The 21,405-nt window shown below is 35.4% G+C and overlaps 1 long non-coding RNA gene across 1 annotated transcript; it reads left to right on the plus strand.

Moving 5' to 3' along the window:
- Positions 1 to 5,455: 5,455 nt before the first annotated feature.
- LOC140712840 (uncharacterized) lies at positions 5,456 to 10,153 on the plus strand. Its single transcript, XR_012094647.1, has 3 exons — positions 5,456 to 5,534; positions 6,933 to 7,070; positions 8,181 to 10,153. It is a non-coding gene; the product is annotated as an uncharacterized lncRNA (long non-coding RNA).
- The last annotated feature ends 11,252 nt before the right edge of the window (positions 10,154 to 21,405 follow it).

Below are 21,405 nucleotides of genomic sequence, written 5' to 3' on the forward strand. Positions count from 1 at the left end.
ACTAGAAAAAGAAAAAACTAAGCCCAAAATTAGCAGAAGGGAGAAAATAACAATGCTCAGAGTTGAAATACATAAAGTAGAGACAAGAAAAACAAAAGACCAATAAAATGAAGAGCCAATTTTTTGAAAAGATAAACAAAATTTAAAATCCTTAGCTATACTAAGAAAAAAGAGAAGACTCAAAAATGAAAGAGAAGACATTATAACTGATGTGAAAGAAATACAAAGGATCATAACAGATTACTATGAAAAATTACATGTCAATAAATTAGATAACCCCCAAAAGAAGGATAAATTCCTAGAAACACAAAACCTACCAAAATTGAATCATGAAGAAATAGAAAATCTGAGGAGGCCTAAAATTAGTCAGGAGATGGAATCAGTAATCAAAAATCTCCTAACAACGGAAAGTCAGTACCAGATGGCTTCACAAAGGAATTCTGCCAAACATTTAAAGAAAAATTAATACTAATTATTCTCAAATGCTTCCAAAAAATTGAAGAGAATGCAACACTTCCAAACTTATTTTATGAGGCTAGAATTTCCGTGATACTAAAGCCAGACAAGACAACTACAAGTAAAGAAAGTACCAGCCAATATTCCTGCTGAACATAGATGTAAAATTCTCAACAAAATAGTAGCAAACCAAATCCAACAGCACATTAAAAGGATCATACACCACGATCAAGTGTGATTTATCCCAGGGATGATTCAACATATGCAAATCAATAAATGTGATAAACCATATTAACAGAATGAAGGGCGAAATCATATGATCATTTCAATAGGTATAAAATGTTTTCAAAATATTCAACATATTTTGTAATAAAAATTCTCAATAAATTTGATATTTAAAAGGAATACCCCTCAACATAATAAATGTCATATGTGGCCAGTCCATGGCTAACATCGTATTCATCATGAAAAGCTGGAAAGTACTTCCTTTAAAGTCAGGAAGAAGACAAGGGTGACCACTCTCATCACTCTATTCAGCATACTACTAAAAGTCTTAGCCAGAATAATTAGGCAAGAAAAAAAAATTTAAAAACATTCAAATTGGAAATGAAGCAGTATAATTTACAGATGACATGAACTTTTATGTGGAAAACTCTAAAAGTTGCACCAAAAAAACTGTTAAAACAAATAAACAAGTTCATAAAGTTGCAGGATATAAAATCAACATACAAAAATCAGTCGTGGCCAATGCCCTAACAACAACCTAAAAGAGGAATGATGAAAGCAACCCAATTTCGGTAACATAAAAAAACAATAAAATACTCAGGAATAAATTTAACTAAGAACCAAAAGATTTGAAATGAAAACTGTAAGACATTGATGAAAGAAACTGAAAACATACATTTGCAGCAACATAGATGGAAATGGAGATTAATATGTTAGCTACAATAAGCCAGGCACAGAAAGAGAAATATAGTATGTTCTCATTCATATATGGAAACTAAAAAAGTTGATCTCATGTAGACAGAAAATAAAATAATGGTAGCCAGAGACTGGGAAGCAGGTGGGAGTTGCCAGGGGAGAATTAAGAGAGGTTGGTTAATGACCACAAAAATACAGTTAGATAGAATGAGTTCTAGTGTTCAATAGCACAGTAGAGTGACTACAATTAACTATAATTTATTGTGTATTTCAAAATAATTAAAAGATAAGATTTTAAATATTCCCAACACAGAGAAATGGCAAATATTTTAGGTGACAGATTATCCTAATCACATTTGAATACTACATATTGTGTGCATGTATCAAAATGTCACATGTACTCCAAAAATATGACAATTATTATATATCAATTTTTAAAAGCAAGAAGAATTGAAGATACATATAAACAAAAAGTCATCCTGTGTTCATGGATTGGAGGAATAAATACTGTTAAAATGTACATACTACCCAAAGCAAACTACAGATTCAGTGTAATCCTGATTAAAATTCCAATGGCATTTTTTTCACAGAAATGGAAAAAAATCCTAAAATTCATGGGGAATCACAATAAGACCCTAAATAGCCAATGCAATATTGAGAAACAAGAACAAAGCTGGAGACATCACAAGTCTTGATTTCAAAATATATTGCAAAGCTACAGTAATCAAAACAGTAAGGCACTGGCATAAAGACAGACACAAAGACCAGTGAAACAGAAGAGAGAACCCAGAAACAAACCCACACATATATAGTCAACTGATCTTCAACAAAGGTGTCAGTATCACATAATGAGGAAAGAATAGTCATTTCAACAAATGGTATTGAGAAACTGGATATTCACAAACAAAAAGAATGACATTGGACTCCTATCATACATCATACATAAAAATAAACACAAATTTATAAAAAACTAAATGTCATATCTGAACCTATAAAAATCTTCAAAGAAACTATAAGGGAAAATCTTCTTGACATTGATCTCGGTGATGATTCCTTAGATTTAGCATCAAAAGCACAGGCAACTAAACCAAAAATAAACAAATGGGACCACATGAAACTAAAAACCTTCTGCACAGAAAAAAAGAAACAACAAAATGAAAAGGCAAACTACAGAATAGGAGAAAATATTTGCAAACCATATATATGATAAGGGGTTAATATCTAAAGTATATAAGGAACTCATACAGCTCAATATCATTAAAAAAAACACACACACACAATCCAAGGACTAGAATAGACATTTTGCCAAAGAAGGCATACACATGGCCAATAGGTACATGAAAATGTGGTGAACATTACTAATCATCAGAAAATACAAATGAAAACCTCCATGAAATATCACCTCACATCCGTTAGGGTGGCTATTATCAAAATGATAAGATCAGTATTGATAAGGATGTAGGGAAAAGGGAATACTCAAGGAGAACATATCTGTACTCCCATGTTCTTTATGATATTATTCACAGTGATCAAGCTATGGAAACAATCTGTCTATTGATGAATAAATGGATAAATAAAACATAAACATATATTATATACATTATATATGTATGTACATACATTTCAGATACATATAGAATGAAATATTATTCAGACATAAAAAGAAGAAAATCTTGCCATTCATGACAACAACATGGGTGGATCTGGATGGCATGATGCTAAGTAAAATAATCCAGTCAGAGAAAGAAACTTTTGTGTGGAATCTAAAAAGAACAAGAAAAGTTCAAACTCATAGAAAGTGGAAGTAGAATGGTGGTTGCCAAGGGCTAGGGAGTAGGGGAGGTGGGGAGAAGTTGGCCAGATGGTACAAACGTGCAGTTATAAGACGAGTATGTTCTGAGTATCTAATATTCTGAGTATCTAATGTACAATATAACTAGAGCTAATAATACTGCATTGTATACTTGAAATTTGCTGAAAGTATAGACTTTAAGTGTTCTCACATTTTAAAAAAGCAATTATGTGAGGTGATCCATGCATTAATTAAGTGTGATAATCATTTTGCAATGTATATTGAATCACCATGTTGTACAGTTTAAATATATAAAATTTTATTTGTCAGTTATACTTTGATAAAGTTGAAAAAAGAAAAAAGTAGGCAGATTATCCAGGCCTAATTTAATCACATAAACCCTTTTAAAATCAGAGTTTTCTCAGGCTGGTGATAGAAGAGAAATTCAGACAGAGCTGAAGAATTAGAAGTATTTGATGTTAGGGAGGTTCTCTGTTCCTTAGATGAAGAGGGTCATGGGTCAAGGATCTAAGGGTGGCCTCAAGACCTGCACATAGTCCCCAGTCAACAAGTAGCAACGAAATGAGGACTTCATTCCTTACAGCCATGAGAAGTGAAATTCTTCCAACAACCTGAATGAACCTAAAAGTGAATTCTCCAAATAAAAATTGGACCCTCCTAATAAGATCCCAGCCTAGTCAACACCTTGATTTTTGCTGGAGAGACTCTAAGCAAAACACGCCATCAAGCCCACCTGGACCAAGAGGACTATGAGACAATAAATGGGCATTGTTGAAGTCACTTAAGTTTGTGGCAGTATGTTACATAGCAATAGAAAACTAATGTACTTCTTCTGTAAAGCATCTGTTCACACTTTTGCTCATTTTGTTTAAACTGGGTTATCGTTTTATTATTAATTGTAACTTTTAAAATATATCATATATTTAATTTTAATTTTTAGTATTTGTGAGTACATAGTAGGTGTATATCTTTATGGGGTACATGAGATGTTTTTATATGAGCATACAATGCATAATAATCACATCATGGAAAATCCATCCCCTTAAGCATTGATCCTTTGTGTTACAAACAAAACAACTATACTCTTAGTCATTTGTAAATATACAATTAAACTATTACTGACCAAAGTCATCCCATTGTGCTATCAAATACTAGGTCTTATTCATTCTTTCTATTGCTTTTTAAAAAATGTATTATGCATATGTTATTTGTCAGCTATATGTATTGAGAACACTTGTTGCCCATTGGTGGCTTGCTCTTTCATTTCCTTAATGGTGTTTTTAAGGAATATTTTAATTTTGATCAATTCAAATTAGCAATGTTTATTTGTTTATTTAATAGCTTAACGCATTGACTTTCCTGCCTAAGAAATTTTTGTCTAGCCTAAAATCATAAATATATTCTCCTAAATTTGTTTTTAGGAACTATATGGTCACAGCTTTCGTGTTGGTTCTGTGTTCTAGTTTTGGTTTACTTCTGTGTAAGGTACAAGGTAGGCATTGAGGCTCATTTTCTCATTTTTTTATGTGTGGACAAAATTCATTTTTAAAAAAGCAATCTGTTCCCTCATTGAATTACCTTGGCATCTTTGTTGAAAATAACTTGACCATACATGTAAATCTCCTCTTGAACTTTCTATTCTATACCATTTATCCATGGCTATTCTTTTGCCTATACCATTCTGCTTTATACTGTAGATTTTTATTAATTTTGAAATAATGTAGAATAAGTTCTCCAAATTTATTCTTCATTTTCAAGATTACTTGAGTTATTCGATGCACCTTTCATTTCCATATAAATCTTGAAATTAATTGGCTTGTTGGTTTCTACAAAATTCCACTAATATTTTGATTATGATTGTGTTAAATCTGTAGATCAATTTAGGGAGATTTACATCTTAACAAACATGAGTCTTCCAATCCATGAATACAACATGTCACTCTATATGGCTAGGTCTTCCTTTATCTCTCAGCTATGTTTTGAACTGTGTTCAGTGTATATATCCTGTATATACCATAGCTCACTAAATCTATCTCAAAATATTTTGTGATTTTGATGGTACTGTAATTGGTATTTTTAAATATAATTTTCTAATTGTTCATTATTAGTAAGGAAATGTCTTTGTATACTGCAACATTGCTAACTTAACTTATAAATTCTAGTACTGTTGTAGATTCCTTAAGATTTTCTGTGTTCAGGATGGTATCATCTACAAATAAAGACAGCTTTACTTCTTTTCCATTAGTATTTGTTTCTTGTCTTATTACACTAGGTATCACCTCCAGTATAATGTTGAATACGAATAATGAGAGTGGACATCATTGACTTGGTCTCAGTATGAGAGGTAAAAGGATTCAGTCTTTCACTATTAAATACGATATTATGGTTAGGATTTTTATAGATTACTTTTGTTATATCAGGGACATTTCCTGTTATTCATAGTTTGCTGAGTTTATTATGAATTGTTGTTGAATTTTATCAAAATTTTATCAAAAAATTTTCTGCATATATTGTGATGATCATAAGCTCTTTCTCCTTTATTCTAATAGGCCAAAATGAATTGTTTGATTGTTGAGTATTAAACCAACCTTGAATTCCAGGGATAAGTTTTCCCTGGTCATGATACCATCTATATATTCCTGAATTCAATTTACTTATATCTTATTTATAATTTCTTCATCTATCTTCATGAAGATCATTTTTCCATTGCTTTCCTTTCCTTTTCTTTCTTTTTTGTGGTTTAGGGGTTGTTTTTTGTTTGTTTTATCAGCAATGCCTTCATTCAATTTTGATATTAGGATTCTGCTAGTCTCATAAAATAAATCTGGAGGTATTCCCTCCTCACCTGTTTTCTGAAATAATTTTGTTTAATTATTATTTCTTCCTTAAATTTTTGGTAGAATTAAAAGTTGAGATCATGTGAACCTGAAATTTTCCTTGTAAAATGGCTATTAACTTCTTTACTAGACATGACGGTAGTCAGATTTTCTATTTCTTCTTCTGTCAGTTTAGATAACCCGTGACTTTTAAGGAATTTGTACATTTATTCTAATTTATTGAATGCCATGGCATAAAGTTATTCATACTATTTCTTTAGTATCCTTTTGATGTATACAGAATTTTTATTGATAGCCCTTCTTTCATTCCTAATATTGCTAAGTTATAGTTTCAATCTTTTTTATTGATTAGTTTAGCTAAAGATTTAACCATTTTATTTAGCTTTAAAAATACTTTTTGTTTCATTGACTTTATATTTACCACTTTTATTTGAAATTTTTTCTTTGGCTCATTGATTATTTAGAAATGTTTGTTTTAATTGCTATGTATTTGGAGATTATCCATATATCATTTTAAAACATTTATTTAGCTAAGGCTTATTTAGGTAAAATTTGTATGCAATAAAATCTAATATTTTTAGGGTAGCAGTTTTTTAAGTTTTGGCAAATGTATACTGTCATGTAACTACCACCATAATCAAGATATAGAATCTTTTCATCACCAGCCAGTTTTGGGGAAGGAGGCTCAACAAGTCTCTCTAGCAGGAAGAAGAGCATGTGCCAAAGCACAGAAGCTGAAAGAATCTTGCATGCTTAGAGAACTTTGAGTAATTTAATGTGGCATAAATAAAGATAGAGTGAGCTATTAACAGAAAGATTGCTAGAGTGAGCTATTAATAGAAAGATTGCTAGAAGATTGTGTTGGGCATATATTTCAAGCTAAACAATGTGGAATTTCTTCTCAGGTTTTCTAAGCAAGTGTGAGCTGCTATGATCAATTCCCTGTTTTTAAAAGATCACTTTTCATTCAATGTGAAAGATGAATTGGTGGAGATAAGAATGGAGACAAGGATACAAAACAGAAAGCATGAACAGCAGTCCAGGTGAGAGATGGTGAGTGCCTAAATTGTCACAGTCACAGCAGGACAGGGAACTAGGTTATTATGGAAGCATAACTGTACTAAATAGTTCCTTAATTGCCAAATGCTGCAGCCTCTTTTGGCCTAGCTTCTCTCTATCACTTTGATACTGTTGGTTAACTCTTCCTTTTTAAAAGCTTTGCTTCCTTCAGTTTGAACACATCAATTTTTCTTCTCTTGTCATAGTTTACCTCTTTTCAATTTCTTTCAATGACTCATTTTTCAGTACTTATTCCTAAATGTTGGTTCCATTCTACACTCTTTTTTCCTTTTTTTTTTTGAAACAGGGTCTCACTCTGTCACTCAGACTGGAGTACAGAGGCATGATCTCGGCTCACTGCAATCTCTGCCTCCCAGGCTCAAGCAATTCTCCTGCCTCAACCTCCCGAGTAGCTGCGATTACAGGTGCATGCCACCACGCCTAGCTAACTTTTGTATTTTTAGTAGAGACGGGGTTTCACCATGTTGGCCAGGCTGGTCTCGAACTCCTGACCTCAAATGATCCACCTGCCTCAGTCTCCCAAAGTGTTGGGATTACAGGTGTGAGCCTCTCTTTTAAAAGAAAACCACCTTATATATTTGCTAGAAGAGAACTTATTTGCCCCCGTGGCTTTAGCTAATATAAATGGTAAAAAGTATAGATTTTCCTGAAAATTTTGTCACTGCCTGCTCTCAAAGGCTCGATTTCTCCAGCTGAAAATGGGTATAATAATGTTGTCTCTCCTAAGAGGATTGTTGAGATGACTTAATGAACTCTGTACCACATAAAATGCTTGCCATACAAAAGGTATTCAACAAATAATATTTCCCTTAGTTTTTCTTCTCTCAAGGTTAACTTCTCTAAATGGATGTCCTATAGGCACTTTGGTAAATACTATAATATTATCTGCCCAGCATCTTTGTCCTAGGATTTTTTCTCTCTCTCTATTAGGTTGGTGCAAAAGTAATTGCAGTTTTTGCATTGTTGGAATTTGCCATCTGATATTGGAATACATTCATAAATAAATGTGGTTATGTTATACATACATCATTTTTTTCTCATGATTTATTACTTACTGTTTATTTTATGTTTAGACTATGGAAATGATGTTTGGCAAAAAGCAAATTTGAGCAATTTTCTTATTCGAGTTCAAAATGGGCTGTAAAGCAGCAGAGACAACTCACAACATTAACAACGCATTTGGTGCAAAAACTTCTAATGAACGTACAGTACAGTAGTGGTTCAAGAAGTTTTGTAAAGGAGACAAAAGCCAATATCATACTGAATGGTCAAAAACTGGAAGCATTCCCTTTGAAAACCAGCACAAGACAAGGATGCCCTCTTTCACCACTCCTATTCAACATAGTGTTGGAAGTTCTGGCCAGGGCAATCAGGCAGGACAAAGAAATAAAGGGTATTCAATTAGGAAAAGAGGAAGTCAAAACTGTCCCTTTTTGCAGGTGACATGATTATATAGAAATCATCTCAGCCCAAAATCTCCTTAAGCTGATAAGCAACTTCAGCAAAGTCTCAGGATACAAAATCAACGTGCAAAAATCACAAGGATTCCTATACACCAAGATCAGACAGACAGCCAAATCATGGGTAAACTCCCATTCACAATTACTACGAAGAGAATAAAATGCCTAGGAATCCAACTTACAAGGGATGTGAAGGACCTCTTCGAGGAGAACTACGAACCAATGCTCAACGAAATAAAAGGACACAAACAAATGGATGAACATTCCATGCTCATGGATATGAGGTCATGATAGAATGTATCTCCAAATAATAAAAGCTATGTATGACAAACCCACAGCCAATATCATACTGAATGGGCAAAAACTGGAAGTATTCCCTTTGAAAACCGGCACAAGACAAGGATGTTCTCTTTCACCAAGAATCAATATCAAGGAAATGGCCATACTGCCTAAAGTAATTTATAGAATCAATGCTGTCCCCTTCAAGCTACCACTGACTTTCTTCACATAATTGAAAAAAAACTAAATTTCATGTGGAATGAAAAAAGAGCCTGCATTGCCAAGACAACCCCAAGCAAAAGAACAAAACTGGAGTTATCAGACTACCTGACTTCAGACTATACTACAAGGCTACAGTAATGAAAACAGCATGGCACTGGTACCAAAACAGATATGTAGACCAATGAAACAGAACAGAGGCCTCAGAAATAACACCACACATCTACAATCATCTGATCTTTGACAAACATGACAAAAACAAGCAACGCGGAAAGGATTCCCTATTTAATAAATGGTGCTGCTGGGAAAATGGGCTAGCCATTTGTAGAAAGCTGAAACTGGATCCCTTCCTTACACCTTACACAAAAATTAACTCAAGATTGATGAAAGACTTAAATGCAAGACCTAAAACCTTAAAAACCATAGAAGAAAACCTAGGCAATGCCATTTAGGACACAGGCGTGAGCAAAGACTTCATGACTAAAACATCAAAAGCAATGGCGACAAAAGCCAAAATAGACAAATGGTACCTAATTAAACTAAAGAGCTTCTGCACAGCAAAAGAAACTATCATCAGAGTGAGCAGGCAACCTACAGAATGGGAGAAATTTTGCAATCTATCCAACTGACAAAGGACTAATATCCAGAATCTATAAAGAACTTAAACAAATTTATGAGAAAAAAACAAACAACTATGATATGAACAGATACTTCTCAAAATAAGACATTTATGTGGCCAATAGACATATGAAAAAATGCTCATCATCACTGATCATCAGAGAAATGCAAATCAAAACCACAATGAGATACCATCTCACACCAGTTAGAATGATGATCATTAAAAAGTCAGGAAACAACCGATGCTGGAGAGGATGTGCAGAAATAGGAACACTTTTACACTGTTGGTGGGAGTGTAAATTAGTTCAACCATTGTGGAAGACAGTGTGGTGATTCCTCAAGGATGTATAACTAGAAATACCATTTGACCCAACAATCCCATTACTGGGTATATACCCAAAGGATTATAAATCACGCTGCTATAAAGACACATGCACACATATGTTTGTTGTGCCACTATTCACAATAGCAAAGATTTGGATCCAACCCAAATGTCCATCAATAATAGACTGGTTAAAGAAAATGTGGCACATATACACCATGGAATACTATGCAGCCATAAAAAAAGGATGAGTTCATGTCCTTTGCAGGGACATGGTTGAAGCTGGAAACCATCATTCTTACCAAACTATCACAAGGACAGAAAATTAAACATTGCATGTTCTCACTCACAAGTGGGAGTTGAACAACGAGAACACATGGACACAGGGAGGAGACTATCACACACTGGCGCCTGTTAGGGGGTGGGGGTCTCAGGGAGGGATAGTGTTGAGAGAAATACCTAATGTAAATGACGTGCTGATGGGTGCAGCAAACCAACATGGTACATGTATATCTATGTAACAAACCTGCACATTGTGCACATGTACCCTAGAACTTAAAGTATAATAATAAAAAAAATTATGGAAGTTTTGCAAAAAAACTAAAATTAGCACTAGTTTAGTTATGGCTCAGCAATCCCACTACTGGGTATTTAAGCAAAAGAAAGAAAATTAGTATATTGAAGAGATATCTGCACTCTCATGTTTATTGTTATAACACTATTCACAATAGCCATGATATGGAAGCAACCTGAATGCCCATCAACAGATGAATAAATAAAGAACATTTGGTTCATGAAGAAAATGGAATACTATTCAGCCATAAAAAGAATGAATCTGTTCATTTGCAGCAACATGGTTGGGCCTGGAGGACCTTATGTGAAATGAAATAAGTCAGGCATAGAAAGATAAATACTGTTCTCACTCATATGTAAGAGCTAAAAACAAGTTGCAATTATAGAAATGGAGGAAGAATTATGGTTACCAGAGGTTGGGAAGGGTAGTTTGGGGGAGAAATAAGGAAAGGTTGGTTAGAAGATACAAAGTTACAGCTAGAAAGGAGGAATAAGTTCTAGTGTTTGATAGCACTGTAGAATGAATGTCATTTGACATAGTTAATTTTCTTTTATATTTTCAATAAGATAGATTTTGAAAGTTCCCTATACCAAGAAATGATTAACATTTGAGGTGAGGGATATGCTAATTACCTCAATTTGATCATTATACCTTATATACATGTATCAAAGTATCATTCAGTATCCCAGAAATACCTATAATCATTACATGTCAAGTAAAAAGGAAAAAAAAAGAGAGATTACCAGATGTGAAGAGAAAAAGAGGGAGAAAGTTATTCATGCTCTGCCAGTGTTCAAAGGCCACAAGCAAAGAGTATTCTTTGGGCCAGGAGCTAATCACTAGCTTCAGTGAAGACACTACCTATTTGTTAAAGACAGCCAACCTCTAACAGCCAGGGCAGCTCACAGGCAGACTAGGAACCTCAAAAACGCTACATCTGCTCAACGAAACTTCAGAACATATTTCTCTCATGCTTCTCCAGCTTTACATATGTTTCTCCAAAGCTGTTCCACAGAGCTACCCTCAGTATTTGAGAACAAATGTATATCTTTATGAACCTGATGGTTTAATCCAAAGAAACCCATCTCAAGATCAATGTTTCTTATCATCTTGTGTTTCAACTTAAAAGTAGATACAAATTTTGCCCTTTATCCTATAACCCCACCACTACCACCAATAAAGAGCCATGTACATTTTCTAAATCAGAATTTTGTAACATCTGACATTCTGCCTGAATGCAATAAATATTTATTTAATTACTAAATTATACATCCAAGTTGACTTTAATGGAAAGAGGTATATCTTCCTATATTTTCAAGTAAAATCAGTGCACCAGGAATATACTTCATGATTACTCTGTTGCATCAAGTATCAAAGGCACATATCGCAGTTTAGAAACATGGTGGTATAATGGTCCCGTAACTGATTATGTACCACAATAACTCCCAGAAATACTTTTAAATACAGGCAATAGTGGAGAATCATTACGCCAAACACAGTTCTTGGGCCAAGGAAAATATAATTTAAACTTGATCTTTGTTTCCTTACTGAGTGAGCTGTGCACTGGTGACATCGCCATTTAAACAGTCAAAATCAAACTTTCCATCACACAAGTAGTCAGTGCCTCTCCTCCTTCGGCAGATTGTTTCAGCTCTTTCTTTGTCCAGACTCTGTGAAGAAGAAAGCGGAAGCAATCATCCTCATTGCTTAGATGAAAATTGACAGAGTTGGGAAATGACACAATTATATGGATAACTTGGTTGGAGAAGGAGCCAGAAAAGAAGAGTAAAAAACCGTCCTATCTTTATGATTTTACTTGGAAGTCACAAGGAGTTACTACTTTATTCATGAAAAGTAACAATAATGACAGGTAATTTGAGCAATTACCATGGGCCTAGCACTAGGTAGGCAAACCATCTTATCCAACCTCACTTCTACTCTATAAGCTAAGTTTTTAAATAATCCTTGTGACAGTGGTGAAGAAACTAACAAGAAGATAAATAATTACACTCCTCTTGGCACTGGAGATATGGTCAGAATTTTTCCTGCTGCCTTCCAGGAGCAAGGTGCATAGAGAAAATTTTGGAGTGAAGATAAATAGACAGATAATTAGAATATGTCTGCTTCACAAATACAGTGAGGGTTAGACATTATTTTGAAGGGCAGTAGGAAAAACCTAGAATATTGATATTGGTCAAGAAAAATTTCTACATATCATTAGGACTTCAGTAAAATCAAACCTTTTTCTTAAATAAAATTCATAATATTAGAGCGCCTTGGAAGCATAATAGAAATTTAAACTACTCATAGTGCATTTCTTCTCTTTCTCTGCTCCTAAACTAATTCCACCTCCAACTTTCCTATGTATTGTACTGGTACCTCTGACTTAAAGCCTTGCTTGGAGTTAGTCTTGAATTCATCACTCACTGTCTCTTCCTCTGTCCCCTTCCCTTCTTATACAAATATTCAATCATTTATGATACACTCAGCAATGACTGGCTCCATGTCTTCTTTTCCTTTCTGTCTCTTTTCTCCTTTAGATTAGTTACTGTATTAGTAATGTTATTGTATCATTAGTTAGTGTATCGTTAGTTATTAGTTATTATATCAATCATTAATTATTGCATCAATCTTCTAATTGACCTCTCCCACCCGAAGCATTTTACACATACATATCATGTTAGTCTTCCCAGAATACATCTCCAATTACAGCTTTACCACACGCAGAAACCTCCCATGACTCACTGATGTTGTCACTCTGTCATTTAGTCTTCACAAAGCTTGCCCATCTTCACTGATTCCTTATATTCTAACCAAACTCCACCACTTACAGCCCCAGCACAGCCCTGCTCTAACCACTTCAATGTCCTTACTTTGTCTCATCCAACTGCCTAAGTAATCCTTTTCTACTTTTCCTTTCTGAAGAATTCTGTCCTGTTTCAACACTCTTCCTAGATATCTCATTGTCTGTGTCACCTAACTCTGGATCTAGCTGTGTCTGCCACACATACTAGGTATTAAACTAGTGCTAAAACCCTTTCTTCCTGTAACTGCAGTAGTAGCACCACATTTGATACGGCTTTTGCAGTGTTTCCCCCACTTAGCATAGGCTCCAGTTACAGCAGCAGAATCCTCACCAAATAAAGACAGCCTAGAGGCAGCAGTCTTAGTGGCTACTACTCCTTCCTTCTCTTCTCCCAAGTGCAAAGCATAGATTACCCAGAGGACAAAGGAGAAAAAGCCAGCAGGCTCAAATCAAGCAAGCCTACACCTCAGCTCCCACTGCCCCATAGCAACTTTCATGGAAAACTTGGTAGTGTTCCTTCCATAACTCTTTAGAAAGAGAACAGAGATTCAAGTGAAATGAACTATCCAGGTTAAGAGTAATGAGCTGTGTTTCTGGAGAGGTATCAGTGAGGACACTTGTAGATGGGAGCCCAACAGGATTCTGAGACAGACAAATTGTTTTTGAAGCAACGAACTTTGTTCTAAATCATGCTGAAATTAACATGAGTCAAGTAATAGAAACTAGAGAGCGGTTTACTCCAAAGATGACAGTTTGTGGGAATCAAAGATACTCACTTGTACAAAACAAAAAGCATAATTAAGATGTATATCTCTATTATTATGTATCTAATAATTTTGGAAGTACCAACTCATATACATGCCTTTAATACTTAATATTCAAAATTTCTATTGAGGATGTGAATACAGATGAACTTCCTTAGGAAATGCTATAAAAGGACATAAGGTTAAAGTCAGAAAAACAAAAGAAAAACATGACGTTGTTCCTGGAATAGCAGATCACAGAGACCAATCTGGGAACCAGATCCTGAGGGCATTTAATACGCTTAGATAAGCACTAGAGATTACAGTAGTTTGGTCACGTAATAACAATTTTTTATTCTATTGCAAACGTAAACCATTTAAACAGTGCATTTCCTTCTGTAATGATTCATTTGGGGAAACAGACATCGGTCTTAAGCCACAGAAAGTACAGTCATTCGATCTTGATGAAAATAAAGTAGTGATCAACAGGTTTATATTCTTGATTCTATCAGCCACAAACCTCAGAAATCATTTGTTTCTTGAAACAAAGAGCCTGAAGACTTGGGTTAATGTATTCTTTTCACAAATATTTACCGAGTGCCCACCATGTGACTCATATGTGGTAGAAGAAGATAGCATGAAGCAACTTAGACGTACCTCTTTTCTTTCTAGAGCCTTAAGTCTAACAAGGGAGAAAACCATTAAATAAATAATACCAAAGACTTTTAAAATTAAAATCATGGTAACTACTAAAAAAGGAAAGTACAGAACGGGACGAGATTGTATTATTGCAAAACTAGATCTAGTCAGTTTCCCTGTAGAAATGACATTGAAGCTGCAGCTTGGAAGATAAGAAGGAGTAAGCCAGGTGAAGGCTAAGAAGGTTTTGGGAAGATACTCATGTTCTAAGCCAATAGAGCATATGCAAAGACCCCACAGAGGAAGGAGGTACCTTTGAGGCACCAGCAGAAGGCCTGTAGTTGAAATATAGTTAGTGCAAGGAAAAGTGAGGTGATATGAGACAGAACAGTGAGGGCCTTAATAAAGATCTGGGATTTTATTCTAAGATCAATAGGAAGACAGCCAACAGGTGATCATTTAAATTGTTTACTTTTTCCCCTATTTTGCATAAGATTATATAGAGATATCTTAAACTCATCTACTTCTTTGTGTTGAATTATTTTTTGACACATTACTATGAATAGACTTACTAATTAAATGGTAGAAATGTCTTTATTTCTCATATTATATGTTAATATAAAGGTTTTTAGAAGCAAAAGCAATACAAGCAACTGCATATCATTTACCTACCTGTAATCTTTAGCATTATGATTTTCCTCTTGCACCTTTTGCTGATTTATTAAGTATATTAATCAGTACAATACTCTCTCAGAGACCTCAAAAGTCTTCTTTATATTGTAGACCAAGGTTTATGTTTCTGATGAACAGCTGGGTTTCCTCCATGTTATTTGATGTGGCTTTCCTCCATATGACTCCCCCAGCTGGTGGCTCTGGTATCCCCTAAGACGGTCATTCCCAAGCTTTGCAATTAGAATTACTTGGGAGGTTTTAAGGTTTTTCTTATCAAGATTACACCCATATGAATTAATTCAGAGTGTCTGGGGCATGGTACTAAGGCATTCCAAGAATAATTGGGAAAAGAGAGTGTGAAAAAGGCACAGTCTCCCTAAATACCTTGTCTCAGAAGGGACACATATTCTGTTGGTTAGAACTAGGTACACAGTCATGCATATCTGCAAATGGGGCTGGAAAATATAATCTAGCTGTATGTCCAAAAGACAAAGGAACAGCTAAAGGCCTTTGTCTTTAAGAAAGTATTAAAAGACCTCACGTGTTGCTATAAATTTTATCCCATATTTTATGACTGTTAAATGTGACTTTTCATTTTTTTACAAACATTTGAAATTATTTTAAGTAATTTTTTTTTGTTTTGTCTGGGTTTAGCATCTAGAAGATCAGAGGTAATTGTAGAATTTTATATTGGCTTATACAAAGTCGATGTTCAAAAATGTTGGGTGATGATCTTCTGAGATGTGAAGCCATGTATTTAATATCAAGGATGCATTTTGAAGTGGGGACCATCAATTTTGATAGAGAACCAGATCTCATGGCATTTACTTCTCTGTGTAAGCAGTGCATGGGTGCCACTAGGTTTTCAAACATTTATTTGAAATAAGCTATCAAAATAGAAGTTTTGGCTGAGACTGACAGATACCATATATCAAACTGAGGTAGAATACCCTGCAGGACTTGTAAAAATAATGTGGCTAAAACCAGTTAGCTAATTCTTAAAATGTCCTTGCCCACAAGGGCAAAGAAAGAATCAAGGATTAGCATGCAGAAGATGATTTTTGAATGGGATTTTGAAGAATAGTCTTTAAATAGAGCTGTCCCAAAAAGGAAGAGTCAGGGAAGTTTCCTCCTAACCCCATGTTGTGAGAGAGAGGACTTAAGGAGATCAGTTTGTGAGCTTAACACATGTCTCCTGCGGTTTGAGACAAAGCGGACAATATTGCATCATGCCTGATAAATTTAAAGGGCGAGAGGCTAGATCAGGAGGTGAAGTTTGGGAAGTGCTATAACTTCACTCCCATCCTTTGTGCTTGTTCCACTGCGTATATGACTGCTCTGAAGTCTCTCACCCACCCAGAAGCGAGGAGAGGGCTGCCAGGTAAGTGTCTGGTATCCCTGAGCTCTACTGTCTTAAGGTCTCAAGAAAGACTTTTGTTTTCACATTCCATTACATGTTTTTTTCAGTCTTCTTCATTTTCTGGAGCCTCTGAAAACTCTGAAAGCAACAGTTCAGCCTTTTGGGTACTTTTACAAAAGATTAAAATAAGTTAAAGTGGAAACCCTTGGCAAACTGTAAAACACCATCAAATTGTAAGACATTAGTATTATTGTGTGCCTATTTATCATACATACTTGTTGCACTGAAAAGATCCCTTCTCAAAACATAATATAGGTATATGTGACCATATTTTAACCAGGCTCCATTTGTTTGAAGTTTTCCTATACTTAGTCTCTAGTCAAGATGTCATGGGCTTAAACTTGGCAAGGAAAGTTAAAAGCATTAAAAAAAAAAAACACCATTAAGTTCACTTAAAACATTTTCCACAATTTTTTTTTCTCTTTTCATCTCTCCCTCAATTTTTTGTTTCCCTGGAAAAACACCAGGGAAAATATTTCAAGTCATTATTTTAAAAGACAAAGAAGAAGTTAAGTGGAGTAAGATCTCTCTTACTCCATTAAAGAAAACAGTAAATAGTACAACGGATATAACCCATGTCTGAAAATTGACATATTAATTACAAAGGTGAGGATCTGATGCCTGTCCTCATTAAGAAACAAAAACAATCACAACAAAACCTAATCAAAGGATGGGAAAATATACAAAACTTTTTACCAGCTGTGTTAGTCTCTTTTTATTCTTTTGCAACTCCCTTCCGGAGTTAAGTATTGATGTTTGCAGGTGATGAAATGCATAAGGACCCACTTCAAAGGCTGATACTACTTTCAGCATGGTCTTTCCCTTTACTTCAATGCAGAATTAAGACTTTTGATTTATATTCCAGACCCAGAAGTAGTTTTCACTGTAGAAGTTATCTGAAAACAGTCTATATTTTCTACTAGTGGTCTATAACCAGACTCTTAAGATTCTCTCAGAACACTGCAGAATGATTAACTTTAAATATGTATTAAACTAATAAGGCTTCTTTAAATATATATTAAACTAATATGGCTTCCTAGTTTAAACTAATAAGGCTTCTTAAACTAAGGTTGTTTTAAACTACTAAGGCTTCTTAGTTTAATATATATTTAATGCATTTAAATAAGTTTAATGCATTTAAACTCATTTAAATGCATTTTATTTTTGGACTTGCAAAAATAATGTGGCTAAAACCAGTTCGATAATTCTTAAAATCAAAAGTTTTAATTCTGAGTTGAAGTAAAGGGAAAGACCATGCTCAAAGTGGTACCAGCATTTGAAGTGGGTCCTTATGCATTTCTTTCTTTCCTTTTTTTTTTTTTTTTTTTGTATTTGTCATAGAGTGCAGAATCAATACCCCAAAAGACAGAGCCTAGAACCACAGAGAATTGGCGGGGCACAGTGGCTCACGCCTGTAATCTCAACGCTCTGGGAGGCTGAGGCTGGTGGATCAGAAGTTCGAGACCAGCCTGGCCAACATGGTGAAACCATGTCTCTACTAAAAATACAAAAATTAGCTGGGCGTGGTGGTGGGTGCCTGTAATCCCAGCTACTCGGGAGGCTGAGGCAGCAGAATCACTGAAACCCAGGAAACAGAGGTTGTGGCGAGCTGAGAACGTGTCACTGCACTCCAGCCTGGGTGACAGAGCCATCCTTTTTGCCTGTTCCACTGCATGTGTGACTGCTCCAAAGTCTCCCGCCCACCCAGAAGTTGGGAGAGGGCTGCCTAGTAGGTGTCTGGTATCTCCAAGCCCTGCTGTCTTAAGGTCTCAAGAAAGACTTTTATTTTCACATTCCATTACATGTTTTTTCAGTCATCTTCATTGTTAGACTCTCTAGGAAGCAAATGCCAACATGAGTTAAGAGTGCAAACAGTTTATTGGAGGAGTAATATCTTAAGAAGAAAGTGAAGGAGCTTTCAAACTATGACACGAACGTGACGAGGTTTCTGCCAACCCAGCAGGGAGCTCCAGAGTGGTGTGTCCAAAGTTAAGCCCTTGTTCGTACCACCTTGTAACACTACTTTGCTCAGTTGTTGGCTGTAGAGGCATACTGCGAAGAACTTGACCTCGATTTAATAGCTAAGGCAGATCCTAAGAGAGCCAATTGTGGGAGATTGTCAGCTACTGTATTAGTCATAGCTGGGTAGAAAGCCCTCTTGAAGGGAGATCTGAGCAGTACATCTTAGCGTCTGCCACAGACACACAGAGCTTGGATGACTCAAGAAAAGAAAAAAGAGAAATCATTCTTCCGATTCTAAATATGTAACCCTCATTCCCTGAGGCACAGTACTTCAAATTTAAGAACAAAGTTGTAAAAACAACTATTTAAGAAAAAAAGATCTGTAATCCTACTTACTCCTCAAACAATATAACCCCCAGAAGTTCTTCCCAAATACATTTATGAATATCCAGTGGGTGTCACAAGAGTTCTAACAACATGCTGTTGACTACCATTGGGGAATCTACCAGTTTTCCTATCTCCTAATCTAGACCGCTGGATAATGTATCTAATTGCTCCTAAGTTGAGAGTGGTAGCTATGCCAAACTGTTGGCAGTTTCACTTCCCAGACACTGAGAATGCTATGTAGCCCAAGACTGAGGATTCTGACTTCTATTCAAAGGTTCTGATGTTTTATATCCAGAGAATAGAAGGCACTGAAACCAGCATTTTATCATTACTCATATCAATAACGCCAGTCATCAACACTGCTAACATTCTGTCCCTGTGTCATCAATATCATCACTTCTAAGAGGACTCAATGACTAATGAAGGTTATAGAACAACAACTTTTTGAGATTTTACTTACTTTTTTGTTGCAGCTTTCTTGCTCTCAGATTGAGAATGCCTGGTCTAATTGATCATCCAGTGACAGTAACATATTGGACTTCTCCAAGTTTCTGTATTTCCACTTTCTCCTTTTTTTATAGAATCAATTCTTTCTTTCTTTCTTTTTTATTATACTTTAAGTTCTAGGGTACATGTGCACAACATGCAGGTTTGTTACATATGTATACTTGTGCCATGTTGGTGTGCTGCACCCATCAACTCGTCAGCACCCATCAACTCGTCATTTACATCAGGTATAACTCCCAATGCAATCCCTCCCCGCTTCCCCCCACCATAATAGGCCCTGGTGTGTGATGTTCCCCTTCCCATGTCCAAGTGATCTCATTGTTCAGTTACCACTATGAGTGAGAACATGCAGTGTTTGGTTTTCTGTTCTTGCCATAGTTTGCTGTGAATGATGGTTTCCAGCTGCATCCATGTCCCTACAAAGGACACAAATTCATCCTTTTTTATGGCTGCATAGTATTCCATGGTGTATATGTGCCACATTTTCTTAATCCAGTCTGTCACTGATGGATATTTGGGTTGATTCCAAGTCTTTGCTATTGTGAATAGTGCCGCAATAAACACACGTGTGCGTGTGTCTTTGTAGCAGCATGATTTACAATCCTTTGGGTATATACCCAGTAATGGGATGGCTGGGTCATATGGTATTTCTAGTTCTAGATCCTTGAGGAATAGCCATACTGTTTTCCACAATGGTTGAACCAGTTTACAATCCCATCAACAGTGTAAAAGTGTTCCTATTTCTCCACATCCTCTCCAGCACCTGACTTTTTAATGTTTCCTGACTTTTTAATGATTGCCATTCTGACTGGTGTGAGATGGTATCTCATTGTGGTTTTGATTTGCATTTCTCTGATGGCCAGTGATGACGAGCATTTTTTCATGTGCCTGTTGGCTGTATGCATGTCTTCTTTTGAGAAATGTCTGTTCATATCCTTTGCCCACTTTTTGATGGGGTTGTTTGTTTTTTTCTCATAAATTTGTTTGAGTTCTTTGTAGGTTCTGCATATTAGCCCTTTGTCAGATGAGTAGATTGCAAAAATTTTCTCCCATTCTGTAGGTTGCTTGTTCACTCTGACGGTAGTTTCTTTTGCTGTGCAGAAGCTCTTTAGTTTAATTAGATCCCATTTGTCAATTTTGGCTTTTGTTGCCGTTGCTTTTGGTGTTTTAGACATGAAGTCCTTGTCCATGCCTATGTCCTGAATGGTATCACCTAGGTTTTCTTCTAGGGTTTTTATGGTATTAGGTCTAACATTTAAGTCTCTAATCCATCTTGAATTAATTTTCATATAAGGAGTAAGGAAAGGATCCAATTTCAGTTTTCTACTTATGGCTAGCCAATTTTCCCAGCACCATTTTTTAAATAAGGAATCCTTTCCCCATTTCTTGTTTTTCTGAGGTTTGTCAAAGATCAGATGGCTGTAGATGTGTGGTATTATTTCCGAGGACTCTATTCTGTTCCATTGGTCTGTATCTCTGTCCCTGGGATGCAAGGCTGGTTCAACATATGAAAATCAATAAATGTAATCTAGCATATAAACAGAACCAAAGACAAAAACCACATGATTATCTCAGTAGATGCAGAAAAGGGCTTTGACAAAATTCAACAGCCCTTCATGCTAAAAACTCTCAATAAATTCGTTATGGATGGAATGTATCTCAAAATAATAAGAGCTATTTATGACAAACC

This window comes from Chlorocebus sabaeus, chromosome 11 (genome assembly GCF_047675955.1).
Source record: "Chlorocebus sabaeus isolate Y175 chromosome 11, mChlSab1.0.hap1, whole genome shotgun sequence".
Taxonomy (NCBI): Eukaryota; Metazoa; Chordata; class Mammalia; order Primates; family Cercopithecidae; genus Chlorocebus; species Chlorocebus sabaeus.